The 13,588-nt window shown below is 42.6% G+C and overlaps 1 long non-coding RNA gene and 1 pseudogene across 2 annotated transcripts; both read right to left on the reverse strand.

Annotated features, from left to right (window-relative positions):
* Positions 1-2,028: 2,028 nt before the first annotated feature.
* On the reverse strand, positions 2,029-4,215 carry LOC118942002. Of its 2 annotated transcripts, none has more exons than XR_005037870.1 (4): positions 3,955-4,215; positions 3,511-3,734; positions 3,013-3,177; positions 2,029-2,797 (listed from the first exon to the last, which is right to left on the reverse strand). It is a non-coding gene; the product is annotated as an uncharacterized LOC118942002 (long non-coding RNA). The 2 variants fall into 2 exon arrangements; XR_005037869.1 differs by having other exon boundaries at positions 2,029-2,803.
* A 3,222-nt stretch (positions 4,216-7,437) lies between these two features.
* LOC110498716 overlaps positions 7,438-13,588 on the reverse strand; it is a 59,477-nt pseudogene continuing 53,326 nt past the window's right edge.

Genomic DNA, 13,588 nt, shown 5'->3' on the forward strand with positions numbered 1-13,588 from the left:
ACAGTATTTTTCAGCATTTTACCCACAATGTAGTGCAATCTACGGCATGAACGCTGTAAAACACATGTATGGTGTTATACTGTGCATTATACAGTGTTTCTATGTTGAAATTACAGTAAAGTCTTAAAGGGAAGAATGCGTTAAAAAGGACCGACATCACACAGAAAAGCCTCTCCAAACTTTGAACATTGTGAACGTGCTCCCATGTCTACTTCTACAACCGTTCACGGTGATCTGTAAAAGAGAAACTCAAAACAATGGAGGTTTTATTTGATCATATTCATTTATTGTTCAATAGAAATATATATATTGTTTTCATGACGTGATGCCTCCTTCATGACTGTGCCCAGTGGATCTGCCAAAGGGTCCTTGTAAAGACCCGGCTTTTATTCTCCTTTGGCAGGTGAGGGACTTGCAAACCCCCTCACCCTCTGCCCTTTCACCCTTCAGAATTCACCTCTGACCTCTATATTGTTGACAGACCCAGTAGCCTGACGTCTAACAGTAGATACATTTAGTACCGTTTTCTTTATGTCCAAGTATTTTTTTGCAGTCTGCCCTTGTAAAAACAGTTTTTAACAATCTGAATAAAAGATACATCTAAGCGCAAACACAAGAGTTCAAAACATCAGTAAAACCAAGACTTTATTTATTTTTTTATATGTAAACACACATTGTTGTGGGGGAGGGTAAAGGAAACTGGAGAACCTGGCTCGGAGAACCCAACCACGTCTAAGGGAAGGTTATAGAACAGGGTAGAAGGTTCTAGGTCTAAACTTTTCTGGAACAACAATGTCACAGTAAGTGCAGGCTATCATTCCAGACATCAGGGCTCCATATTCAACCAGGGTCTTTCACACGGGGCTGAAATGCCTTCTGTTTGAACCCTTTCAAAGAACTTAGGAGTGCCTTGAAGGTTTTGCTACATTGGATTTCCACCAAATGAACACAAAGATGAGTGCTTGACCAAAACCAAATTCTGCAGCCACTGTGAGCTCAAAGAACTTACTAGTATCACATGGAAGAGCAACTTGGCCATTACTATTTCCATTGGAGTACTTACAGTACTGTAATGACTGTAATGACTAACAGACCCCCAATGAGGTGACAAACACCTCTTACTGGTCAGATAACACAAAACACTGCACTGACTAACTGTTAGCACATGACTAGTATCGCACGGTCTTCAGAGGAATTCTGGAAGATGTAAAATTGTCTCGAATCACAAAGAAACAAATGGGAAAAAACTTTGCGGAAGTAATGCTTCTCTTTCTTTTGTTCCTGTTTGGGTTTCGTAAAAAATAAATACAAATCTGTTGTCTTTGCCTTTCTTATCGATAGCTGTGTTGGATGAGATGATGGTTTGTTCAGGAGATGCCATGCACAAAGCATTTGTTCTTGCTCTCAGGAAGAAAAAGAAACACCAGAAAGTAAGTGCCAAGATCCCAAAGAAATAGCATCCTCCTTTCTCCCATCCCTCCCTCCCGAATGTAGCGCACCGCGCTGTGCATGCGCACCTCCCCATGGTAAGCACGAGGAGTTGGCTCAGGTCTATAGCCTGACTCCGCCAATCTCACCGTGTGCCTCCCCCCAAAAATGTGGGGGCTGCCTCTCGTGCATGCTTCATCGTGCCAACTCCTCGTGTCTTCGCCGTTCCGCTTTTGCTGCTTCTATTTCCTCCTTAGGACAGCGATATTCTCCAGCCTGCGCCCAGGGTCCCTTGCCTTCCAGCATCTCCTCCCATGTTCACTCCTCCAGAAAACGCTGCTTGGTCTTTTTGTGGTGGGATCTTCTGTAATGATCGTCGTTGGTGGAATTAGACCAAGATGCAGCGTGGGGTAGGTTAATCATATTCTTTACTGATAACCAGAAAACAAGAAAGGACATGTACAGCCTTGTAGGGCTCAACAGCAATAACACAAGGACAAGATCCCACAACATAGGTGGGGACAAAAGGCTACCTAAGTATGATTCCCAATCAGAGACAACGATAGCCAGCTGCCTCTGATTGGGATCCACACTCGGCCAAACACAAAGAAATACAAAACATAGAATGCCCACCCAAATCACACCCTGACCAAACCAAATAGAGACATAAAAAGGCTCTCTAAGGTCAGGGCGTGACAGGTTGAGGAAGGAAGGGACGTTTACATGGGATGGGAGGAGACTTCATGGAAACAGAGTCTCACAGAAGCAGTTCAGTTAACAAAAACAAAAACAAATAAACAAACATAAAATGATTAACTAGGCTCTGTACAGTAGTTGGTAGGAAAAAAACAACCAAAGAGGAAAAGAAAGAGAAAGAGAGGGTGAAAGGAGAGAAAGTTCCAGTAGAAGTTCCAGTTCATCCTAGGTAGGGTGCCTACCTTTGGCCCATGTGAAACATTCAAAGTTCATGGTCCCACATTTCTAAAGGAGAAATTTCCCTCTAATAGTCCAGACCTAAATTCCATGATTGGGGGGAGGGGACCACCCCAATCCCCTCCCCACCCCATAGTTTCAGACAGTAGTCGCCCTGCTGTACTGCAGTGCCAATGTGGATGCACAGCTTGCCCAGGAGCCAGGGGTTCTGTACCTCCAGGGGACAGAAGCCATCCTGAAGCCACTTCTCCCTGCCGTCCACCACCAGTACAAGGCCAAAGTGATCCAGCTGCCCAGGGCTGTACATACAATGCTCATCCTCCACTCCCCCTCCATTACTACTGCTACTGCAACCTCCGAGGAGCTGCCGCGACACTGCTTTCATCTCCTGCACCACAAGCTGGACCATCTCCATGGCCAATGTGCCTGGGGTCACCTGCAGCTTGGATGGAGAGAAACAGAGAGACAGAGATGGGGGTAGGGATCGAGAGAGGAACAAAGACAATCAGATTAAGCAGAATGTGATTGGTCAATAGTATAACTGGAGAAGAGTTATGAGAGTTTTATAATTGGATATCCAAATCAGAAAGTTGCCCAAAAATGGACAACAATTCATTATAACCTGACAACCTCAAGCCAAGTTCCCCATACCTTCACACTGATTTCCTTGGGTACCCTTGTTCGGTACTGTGGGTACACCCGTAACGTGGCGTTCCAGCCTTTCCTGTGGGTACCGGGGGAGGGGGCACCTGAGAGCCTCTGGGTGCCGCTGTCCTCTGACAGAATGCGAGCAAGGGGCTGGGGGTTTGGCAGGCACTGGGAGGGAGAAACAAAACACACATAATTATGTATTTTTAAGTCAACCCCACACAAGCATTCCCATTTGGGTAAAATACACACAACAGCCATTCACCTTAAGATAACCCACAGACAAACAATTATTTATTTTCTTGTAAAACAGACCCAAAATCATAAGACCGTGTGGTCAGAACAATTATTTATCTTTAGGTCAACCACACAAAATGATTCCCTCTGAAGTAAAACACACACAACCATTCACTTTTATAAAACCCACACACAAACAATAATTTATTTTCTTGTAAAACAGACCCAACACCACAAGACCGTGTTATCAGAATGAAAAACCACCTGGCCCTATCCCGGTCCCAGAGTGCTTGCGGCTGGGTTCAGGAGGGCATAGGCAAGGGCAGGTGGTCTGGCTGGGAGGAGGTGGAGCGGGGCATGTCAGACAACACCTCACTGGAGAGGTTGATGATCCAGGCCAGGGAAATGCCACCTGTGGGCTGCTTGTAGCAGGCATACTGTATATCATCTATGATCCACCGAGCCTCCCGCCACACCTCCTTAATTTGCTGTAGAAAGGGGAAACACGCAGGAAAAATACATTGTTTACTTTTAGTGCTCTTTGAAACATCATGTGCTATAATTGAGCTCCAGATGACCTGTAATCTATTAGCTCTTTGTGCTATTTTAGCACTTATATGGCTCTAGTTATCACTATTGAGCACCTGGAGACTAAATCCATATCAAGATATCAGGGTTATGGTTATATCAGCTAGGACTTCCATCTACCTGCATGTGCTCCTGGATCTGCTGGTGTTTCTGCTTGGCAGTGTGGAGCTCTGTTTGTGAACACTTTGTCTGAGATTGATGGTGTTGTGAAGGACCGCACTGTGACAGCTGGTTGCACTGGAGGATGGTACGGTGCTGGTGGAAAGCTATGGCTGGCAACGACACCTGACTCCGTATTTCAGGCCACTGCCACAGATGAAGCAGTACCAGCACTTCAGGTGACAATCATTTTCAGTGTATGAGGTTATTCTTCTTATCTAAACTTGGTGAATTGATTTGTGTTGTAATGTATTTTGTTGTTGTTGTTGTTGCTATTCCCTGTTTTACAGCTTCGATGCTCTGGAGCTATATGGTGTAGTTGTCACCAAGGAGCGTTCGGACTGTCAGGACCAGGTTTCAGCTGCTGCTCAACGCTGACATCCTTCCTCCCATTAGATGATCTGCCTGTACAAACAGCTTGACAAACATTTATTTTTGAGAAGATCAGGGACTTTTGCGACGAAGAGGCTATGGACATCACAAGTCCTGCACCAAAGTCAAGGGCAGGACCGAAAAAAGGCTCTCTCCTAACACACGACATACTTGCCGTACTTTTTGATCCTGCTGCTCAGCTACTTTACCCCTGATTGCATGCATATAACTACCTCGTCTATCACTGTTATCGTTATTGATATTGTTACTGTAATGCTGTATATTATTGTCTTCATATTGACACTATCTATTTCTAATATTGTTACTATGCAAGTATCCATTTGGCTTTAACATTTACACCTTCTCTAGAGACCCATCCACTTAGAAAGACACTTAGAAATATTGATATGTGTGGTCGTAACATGATTTTGAGACATACTACAACAATATCATGTAACCATATCAAGTGTCCACAACATAAATATATGGAGCATGCATCTATTTATGTAATGTACATTTGCACCACACTCAGGTTTCCACTCAGGATGAATGGCCTTGACTTAGGGGCGGCAGGGTAGCCTAGTGGTTAGAGCGTTGGACTAATAACCGGAAGGTTGCAAGTTCAAACCCCTGAGCTGACAAGGTGTCATTCTGCCCACTGTTCCTAGGCCGTGATTGAAAATAAGAATTTGTTCTTAACTGACTTGCCTAGTTAAATGAAGGTAAAATAAAAAAGGTATGTGATAACAGCATATGTAGTGATGTGAAGGCATTTGGGCAGTGGTGTAAAAGTACTAATTAAGGTTTTTACTTTACTATTTATTTATATTTTTGGCAAGTTTTATTTGTACTTTTTACTCTATACATTTTCCCTGACACCCAAAAGTACATTTTGACAGGAGAATCAAATTCACACACTTATCAAGAGAACATCAAGAGAACATCCCTGGTCATCCCTACTGCATCTGATCTGGCAGACTCACTAAACACAAATGCTTCATGTGTAAATTAGTGTTGGAGTGTGCCCCTGGCTGTCCGTCAATAAACATTTGTTTTAATAATTGTGCCTTCTGGTGTAATATAAGGAATTTGAAATGATTTATACTTTAAGTGAAGTATGACAATTTAGTACTTTTTCTACCACTGGATGTAAGGAGTGCGTACTGGCTGCAGAGAAGTCAGACGCAGGAGAGAAAAAAACGGTGTTTCCAAACTGCGCAGTTTAATGATAACAAAAAACCTATCGGAAAACAGAACAATCAAATAATGGCTACATCACCCGATGCACACTAGGACAGATGTGCAAAAGCATTTACAATAAACAATTACCAACAAGGACAAGGGGGGGAACATAGGGTTAAATACACAACACGTAATTGATGGAATTGGAACCAGGTGTGATGAAAGACAAGACAAAACCAATGGAAAATTAAAAGTAGATCAGTGATGGCTAGAAGGTCGGTGACTTCGATCGCCAAACGCCGCCCGAACAAGGAGAGGGACCAACGGCGGGAGTCGTGAATAAACCCCCCCTTGACGCGCGGCTCCAGATGCTCATCGACACCAGCCTCGGTGACGACCAAGAGGGCAGGGCTGTCCAGACGAAGACGGTGGAACTCCTGCAGCATTGAAGAGTCCAACACGTCCTCAACCGGAACCCAGCACCTCTCCTCCGGACCGTACCCCTCCCACTCCACGAGATACTGAAGGCCCCTCGCCCGATGCCTCGAATCCAGTATGAGGCGAATGGAGTACGCCCCCCCCCCCCCGATGTTCAGAGGGGGCGGAGGAACCTCCCGCACCTCAGCCACCACCGGCCTGAGGAGAGACACATGGAACGAGGGGTTAATACGGTAATCGGGTGGAAGCTGTAACCTATAACAAACCTCGTTCACTCTCCTCAGGACTTTAAATGGCCACACAAACCGCGGACCTTCCGGCAGGACAGGCGGAGGGGCAGGTTCTGGGCCAGACCCGGTCACCGGCGCCTCACTGCGGTGGCGATCTGCGTTCACCTGTTGGCGCGTCACGGCCTGCTGAAGGTGAACATGGACAGCTCCCCATGTCTCCTCTACGTGCCTGAACCAGTCGTCCACCGCAGGAACCTTGGTCTAATTCTGATGCCAAGGCGCCAGAACCGGCTGGTACCCCACTACGCATTGGAAGGGAGAGAGGTTAGTGGAGGAGTGGGAAAGTGAGTTCTGTGCCATCTCTGCCCAGGGCACGAACTCCGCCCACTCCCCCGGCCGGTCCTGGCAATAGGACCGCAGAAACCTGCCCATATCCTGGTTCACTCTCTCCACCGAACAAGGAGAAGGACCAACTTCGGTGGAAGTGGTGATACTGGATGTGGCTGGGGGTTATAGCATTTCTTTCACATGACCCATCAATTTATGACAAGTGTGTCTGGGTAAGCGTCATCTAATATTTATAAAATATTTTTATCTGGACACTTTCTGTTTACCTGGAATTTTTCCTTATTGTAGGCTACTACCACTTTTAGTCTTAATCTTGACTACACTATTCACTGTTTAGCACATGACCTCACATGTGAATCCTTAAAGAGATGAGGGCTGGTTTAAGAGGGTGTTAACAATGCTGAATGGATGTAGACAAAGGAGAGCTCTCCAGTAGGTACCAAAACATTCAAAGGCCCTTTTCTTAAAAGTGAGTTTTCAAGTTTATCAACTTTTAAAGCAGAATTACTTTCCCATTGTTCCTCAAAAATGCAGTATGTGATATACCATTTTGTAGATCTGAGTCTCTACTTTTATCCAATGTAAAAATAAACAATTTCAAATTTTGCTACATAAAACCAATTTGAGCCGGTCAGTCACAAATGCACTTTATGCAGTTGACTCCTGATCAGTGTACTTCAGATAAGTTTCACATAACTTTTTAATTACTTTTAATTGCTTTGGGTTTAGTGCACACTGTCACAACAGTCTCAAGCATTCATTTGGAGTCAACTGCACAAACCATTGTAAGTCACAATAGGCCAACTAACCTGAGGTCAACTGAATGTACATAGTTTAATAAATAACAGTAATGGGAAAAAATAAGGAAATCCTACTAGACAGAGCAGTACTGACCCAGCTCAAAGACCTGCAGAGGCAAGGTGAGAAAGCCTGATCAGAGGGAGTAGGGGTTGTTCTGGCCTGGGGCTGTACACACGTTGTCTGAGGGGGGCAGCAGTAGCAGGAAAGGACACCTTGTCCCCAAACTCCAACACTTCCTGGGCAGAGATACGGAATTCTTGTGCCTGGAAGAGGGGGACAGCATACTGAGTCAAACCTATGACATTATTGCCATGTAGTAGATGGATATACAGCATGGATGTAAGTAATGGATGGCTGGAAGGATTGTTAAAATGTATTACAACTTCAGTACAACTACAGATCTTTACTGTGGTCATCTTTGGGTGTTTCTGACATTTTATCATTTTTTGAAAGGCTCAGGATCTACAATGCTTATCCAGTGATAATAACCAATAGTTGATGGATGGATGGATGCTGACCTGGGTGACCTGTGGGTCATGAGGTCCTTGGTAGCACTGCGTAGGTCCTGTAGGAGGCGGTGTGGAGTGCTCTGGACATCCTGGTCCATCTCCAGAGACTCCTCCAAAGAACTGACACTCCTACCTGACACTCACACACACACACATGCACACGCACACGTGCACACGCACACACACACACACAAATGTATTACAGACAACAGCTAGTGTTTCAATAACAATACTGTAACATGAAGTTAATAAATTCACTAATAAACCCAGATATCCCGCTACTTCACCTAGACACATTACTGTTGTTTCGTATCTTGGTGTGACAAAGGATGTTGGGCAGCTTTTGAGGCACCAGGGCTCTGCTCTGGTCCATGGCGCTACACAGCTTCAGGTAACCCAGGTACAGGCCTGGGCAGAGGAGCTTCCTGCTCCGTCTGTGGAATGCCAGCTTCTCCTGAAATAATGACGGGAACCAGATGGGGAAGACATGAGACTGGGATTGCCTTTGATATTGTTTATTTTAATGTCATTTATTTAGATATTGTTGTTGCTTTGAGGATCGGGTTGCTCCAGTCTATGGTATTTGGGGGTTTTAAGTTCATATTAAATAATAACCATATAATGCATTTCATTTTTGTTCAATTATATAATTTGTTCATATTTGGAATCATAAACTATATTTATACTGTATCCAATACATCAATGGAGTTGATTGTGACCGCCAGAACTGAAGCTCCAGCCATTGTTTTTGGAATAAAAACCCCAAACCAACATGCAGCGCAAACAAAGCAACATCAGATTGCTGGTGTTAGGTTCACCAGAAACAAAAATGTACTCTAAGTCATATTCAGAGAGCATTGGTAGTGACAAGCTGAATGATTTTTTGATTTCTAGATTTTTTTGTGTTTGACATTTTACTGCATCGTTAGCAGCTAGGAGCTGCATTTCGCTGCAACATCTGAACTTTTATTTGATTAGCCTTTCTGGATATGTACAGTAGGGCCTATTGCAATGAGCAGCGCACTAACACAAGGTAACTATCTATCTCTTGTTAAACAATCAAACCATGGTAAAATCACACTCACAGCTGATCTCATTTGCCTCCATCATTGGCCACCGATTTACCGGTCCCTAAAGCAGATGCTCGGGGGAACTTTTAGTTTTGATTGCTGCCAATATTTTTCAAGACCTCTGATTGGTATTACCATCGGAACAAATTAATCTTGCCTTTTTAGCAGACTAAGGGCAATTTATCTATTTGACAATAATTCCGTACAGCTGAAATAAAGTATTTTTACTTGTTGGTTTACCATCTAAAGTACCAATTTACCCGACACCTCTTCGTTTCCAATTCATGTAATCCATTAATTAAAACTTGTCTTTAACCTTTTCACGTGTGAGTTCCAAATATCTCCAACGGTCACACCAGCGTGAGTTTATTTATGCACGTGATGTCAAAATGCATTCACTGTTCCCAAATGTCATTGTTAAGAAACAGGAGAGTTCCTCTACACTGTCCTCAAATCAAGGCACGCTGCCTGTTAATTATCTATAGACCATGTTTCAACTTGTCAATTTTTTATTATTTTCTAACAACAGTTTGAATTGAGGTGTGTTCCACCTCATTAATTCACATAAGAAGTAGCCCATTTCAAATCAAATCATATTTGTCACATACACATATTTAGCAGATGCTATTGCATGTGTAGCGAATTGTATGTTTGAGGCTTTACTGAGCTGGGGAAAAGCTTCACTCTTCAACGAGAGCCCAATCACTTCCTCAGTGTTTCCCCAGATCAAGAATGAAGACATTACACATCTCTAGTCAGAACCTGCCTTGTACAGACTTTTCCCCACAGCACATTTTCTCCCTGGCACCTGCATTGCCTTCATTTTTTTCCTTACAAATTGGACTTTGGACTTGTGTGCATTCCTATCACAGTAAGTGGCTTATTTTCTGTATATCGTGTTGTCGTATCTACTGTAGCACACAGTATGTATTTTTTTTATTTGACCTTTATTTAACTAGGCAAGTCTAAGAACAAATTCTTATTTACCATGGCGGCCTATCCCAGCCAAACCTTCCCTTTCCCCAAAAACAGAAGATGCTGAGACAATTATGAGCCTGTAGACCGCAGCACCACTCGGTAAAATAAAATACATAAAATGTATTTATTTTATTCATGTTTTCAAGTGCCAAATCATGCATTCTGATTCTAGCATAGATTGGTCTTACAGGCTCTTCCAGGATAACCAGAATGCATTGTAGGATGTCAACAAACATGGTGCCATACATAGCCAGCAAATAGCTTAGCATTAGCTCATCATAATCGGAGCTCTAAAAAGAGGCCCGAGATCCCAAGTTAGTATTCTGAGTTGGATGACCGCAAAAAAGAAAATCACAGTTGGAGCTAGTTTTTATCCGAGTTCCCAAGTTGGTATTCCGAGTTGAAAAAAAGAAAATCCCAGTTGGAGCTAGTTTTTATCCGAGTTCCCAGTTGTCTTGAACACACTGAAGTCAGAGATTTCCGAGTTCCCAGTTGTTTTGAACACGGCATCAGATTGTAACGTTGGTATGTTAGGGTTACCAGCTAAGACGCCCCTTTCCAGGGATTTTATTTTTATTTAGTGTATAAACTTCTCCTGTGTTTGCACCCCATTTATTGATAAATCCCCCATCATTTCCTGCATCATATGCCCCTACGATACCTTTCCCCATTTCTACCCCCATGGACTTTAACATCTCTACGGTAGGTGAGACGCTAACGTCCCACCAGGCCAACATCCGGTGAAACTGCAGAGCGCGTTCGTGGTAATTACACACACTAAACAAACGTTTATTCAGTCATGGTTGGTTTCATTGCAATCCTCTGGTTGTTACTAACACAACCATATGTGATGGTTCTTTTCCCGGGACGTATTGACCGAAAGAAACCGATTTGAAGACACCAATCAATGACCTCATTGCGCTCCAATGGTAGGACCGGTCTATCGTTGATTGACTTATTTTGGCCCAATGACCACTGATCATCTTGAAATCTAGCTTGGAAGATAGCCAATGAGCTGAGGTAAACGGCAATATGTAATGGTTATACGTTTGAAGACCAGCCTTTGTCGTAAACTCTGGCGTAAAAGAGGTTCATTAGCTATTACAAATCCTACTTGATGGAGCCACGAGTGTTACGCATAGCAGTACATAGTCAATAGCATTTTCAGCAAGTTTATATATTTAAATTATGGTGAATAAATCAGGAAAAGATAAAACAAAGTCTAGGTATACAGATTTAACACAACTTATAGAGGAAATCAATAGAGAAAGCGAGACCGAGTAAATAGTTACCCTGGTTATTTTTTAAAAATATATTTTTGGTGTGTGTTAGAATAGCATTAATGTATTTTGCATAGAGTTATTTCCTTCAAAATGTATCACTGTCCCAATTCAGCCACTTGGGTCCATTTGGGTACATTTGTGTGGGACACCTGGGTGACTTCATGCTTAATGTCATGTAGCTCGCTCATTTTTGAAGTTATCTGTCTAAAACTTTGCTCAGCTATTGCTGCCATCGTATGTCCTTCGTTCAAATCATCCGCAGCATCCTATCTGTATGTTTGGCTGTTCTTGGTCATTTGAAAGATGATGCAGCAACAATAAAAAACAGAAAACGTATGTTTATTTCCTTGTATTTACTTCTACCAGATCTATTGTGTTATATTCCCCTACATTCAATTCACATTTCCACAAAATTCATAGTGTTTCCTTTCAAATGATACCAAGAATATGCATATCCTTGCTTCTGGGCCTGAGCTACAGGCAGTTAGATTAGGGTATATCTTCAGGCGGAAATTGAGAAGAAGGGGGGGTACGCCAAAGAAGTTAATACCCCCCACAAACCCCCATAAAATGGTTTCATCCCTGTTTAGCTTTCACGCTACGGCTAGGCAGTAGGCTTGTATTTGGTGTGATGATCTCGGAGGTGATAAGATTTTATTTTCTTTGTGAAAAACTGTAAACGACTATGCTCCGGTTCTTGTATACACTGTAACAAGTACTTCGAAGATTTGTTATGTGCTGAAAAGTGGCTAAACTAAGTAAATACTTTCAGAAAATGGGCACAGCCATCTTTGATTTTGTTTGAGTTTTATAGTGAAAGGCATTCTGGGATTAGGGAGTTTTCGCCAAGTCAAACATAAACAAACATCGCTAAAGAATTTACACATCTCCTTTCTAAACAGTATTGCATTTCTCCCTTATGTTCACCAGAGATTTGGTACATTGTAAACACGTCTAGCTGTTAAATTGCTAACTTTTTGTCAGCCCAAACTGTTATTTAAACTGGTTTTGTCACATCTGCTTCACCTCTCTTGTGCTTGTCTCCAACTCCTCCAGGTTTTGGCCATTTTCCCCATTATCCCCTGTGCATTTATACATGTGTTTTCTATTTGTCTGTTGCCAGTTTGTCTTGTCTCATCAAGCCTACCAGCGTGTTATTCCGTACTTCTGCTCTCTTTAGTCCCTGTTTTCTAGTTCTTCCGGTTTTGAACATTCTGCCTATCCTGACCCTGAGCCTGCCTGCCGTTCTGTACCTTACGGACTCTGCCCTGGTTTACTGAGCTCTGCCTGCCCTTGACCTGTCGTTTGCCTGCCCCCTGTTTTGTAAATAAACTTCTGTGATTCGAACTGTCTGCATCTGGGTCTTATCCTGAGTTCTGATAGGTTTATGGAATGCGTTTAGCTGTGGATGTGTTACTTGTGATGTTTGGATGAGGAAGTTCGGATTTATCTTTTACAATAAAAGGTAAAATTGAGGAACAAAGTTGTGAAGCCCTTTATTTCCCATCAGAACAAAACACTGTTTAGATACTTTTCAGAAAACGATGCTGTGAAGATGCGTTTGTTGCATCATACGTTCTGTTGTTACTGTTCCAATCACATATTTGTGATCGTGCGCTACAAGGACCCCTCAACAGCAATCACAAATACGTGATCGTACACGTCAAAAGGTTAAAAAGTAAGTTGTCTTTAAAAATAATGGTAATGTCTTATCAAGATCTGGGGAGTTATATTATCTACTAATATTTTTTTCAATCAAATGTAGTCTAATAAATCTATTTCAAATAGCACATATTATATTATTTCGCCATTTGAGGTGAAACATTTAAATGAAATTACTATTTACATATTCTTATTGTACTTGAAGTATTTTTACATTCACCAGCCTTATGGTTTCCGATACACCTGTCAATATTTCCTTGAGGGCGGGAGTAGAGAATCTAGTTGCAGCTGTCTAGTAGCATAATCACTTGACACAGCAAGAGATCAACTGATATGCTGTTTTATTCTTGTGGGTTTTTGGTTCAAACACATTTGTTTTAACATTCAGGTCCAGCGTTGACCTGCAGGTGCACGTTAAATTCTGCTTGTCCGTTGCAATTGACCCAATATGTCTGAAAGACTCCAATCTTCAAATTACTCTCATTTAAATGAATGGCGTTTCAGGGAATTTGAGCATAAGAGATTACGGGAGCTGTTTTGCAGGCATGGGTCCATTGTCTATAGCATTTACATGTCTGCTGTGACTATGAGTCAACAGGACTAGCTTGATAGACTACTTAGATTCAAGTGACCAGTAGGTATGACAGGCAGGGAATTGCCATGTGTGTTTACAATGAAAATAATCACATGCAATATGGTTAAGGATAAATGTAGGGAACAGT

The sequence above is a fragment of the Oncorhynchus mykiss genome, chromosome 20, assembly GCF_013265735.2.
Source record: "Oncorhynchus mykiss isolate Arlee chromosome 20, USDA_OmykA_1.1, whole genome shotgun sequence".
Classification (NCBI taxonomy): domain Eukaryota; kingdom Metazoa; phylum Chordata; class Actinopteri; order Salmoniformes; family Salmonidae; genus Oncorhynchus; species Oncorhynchus mykiss.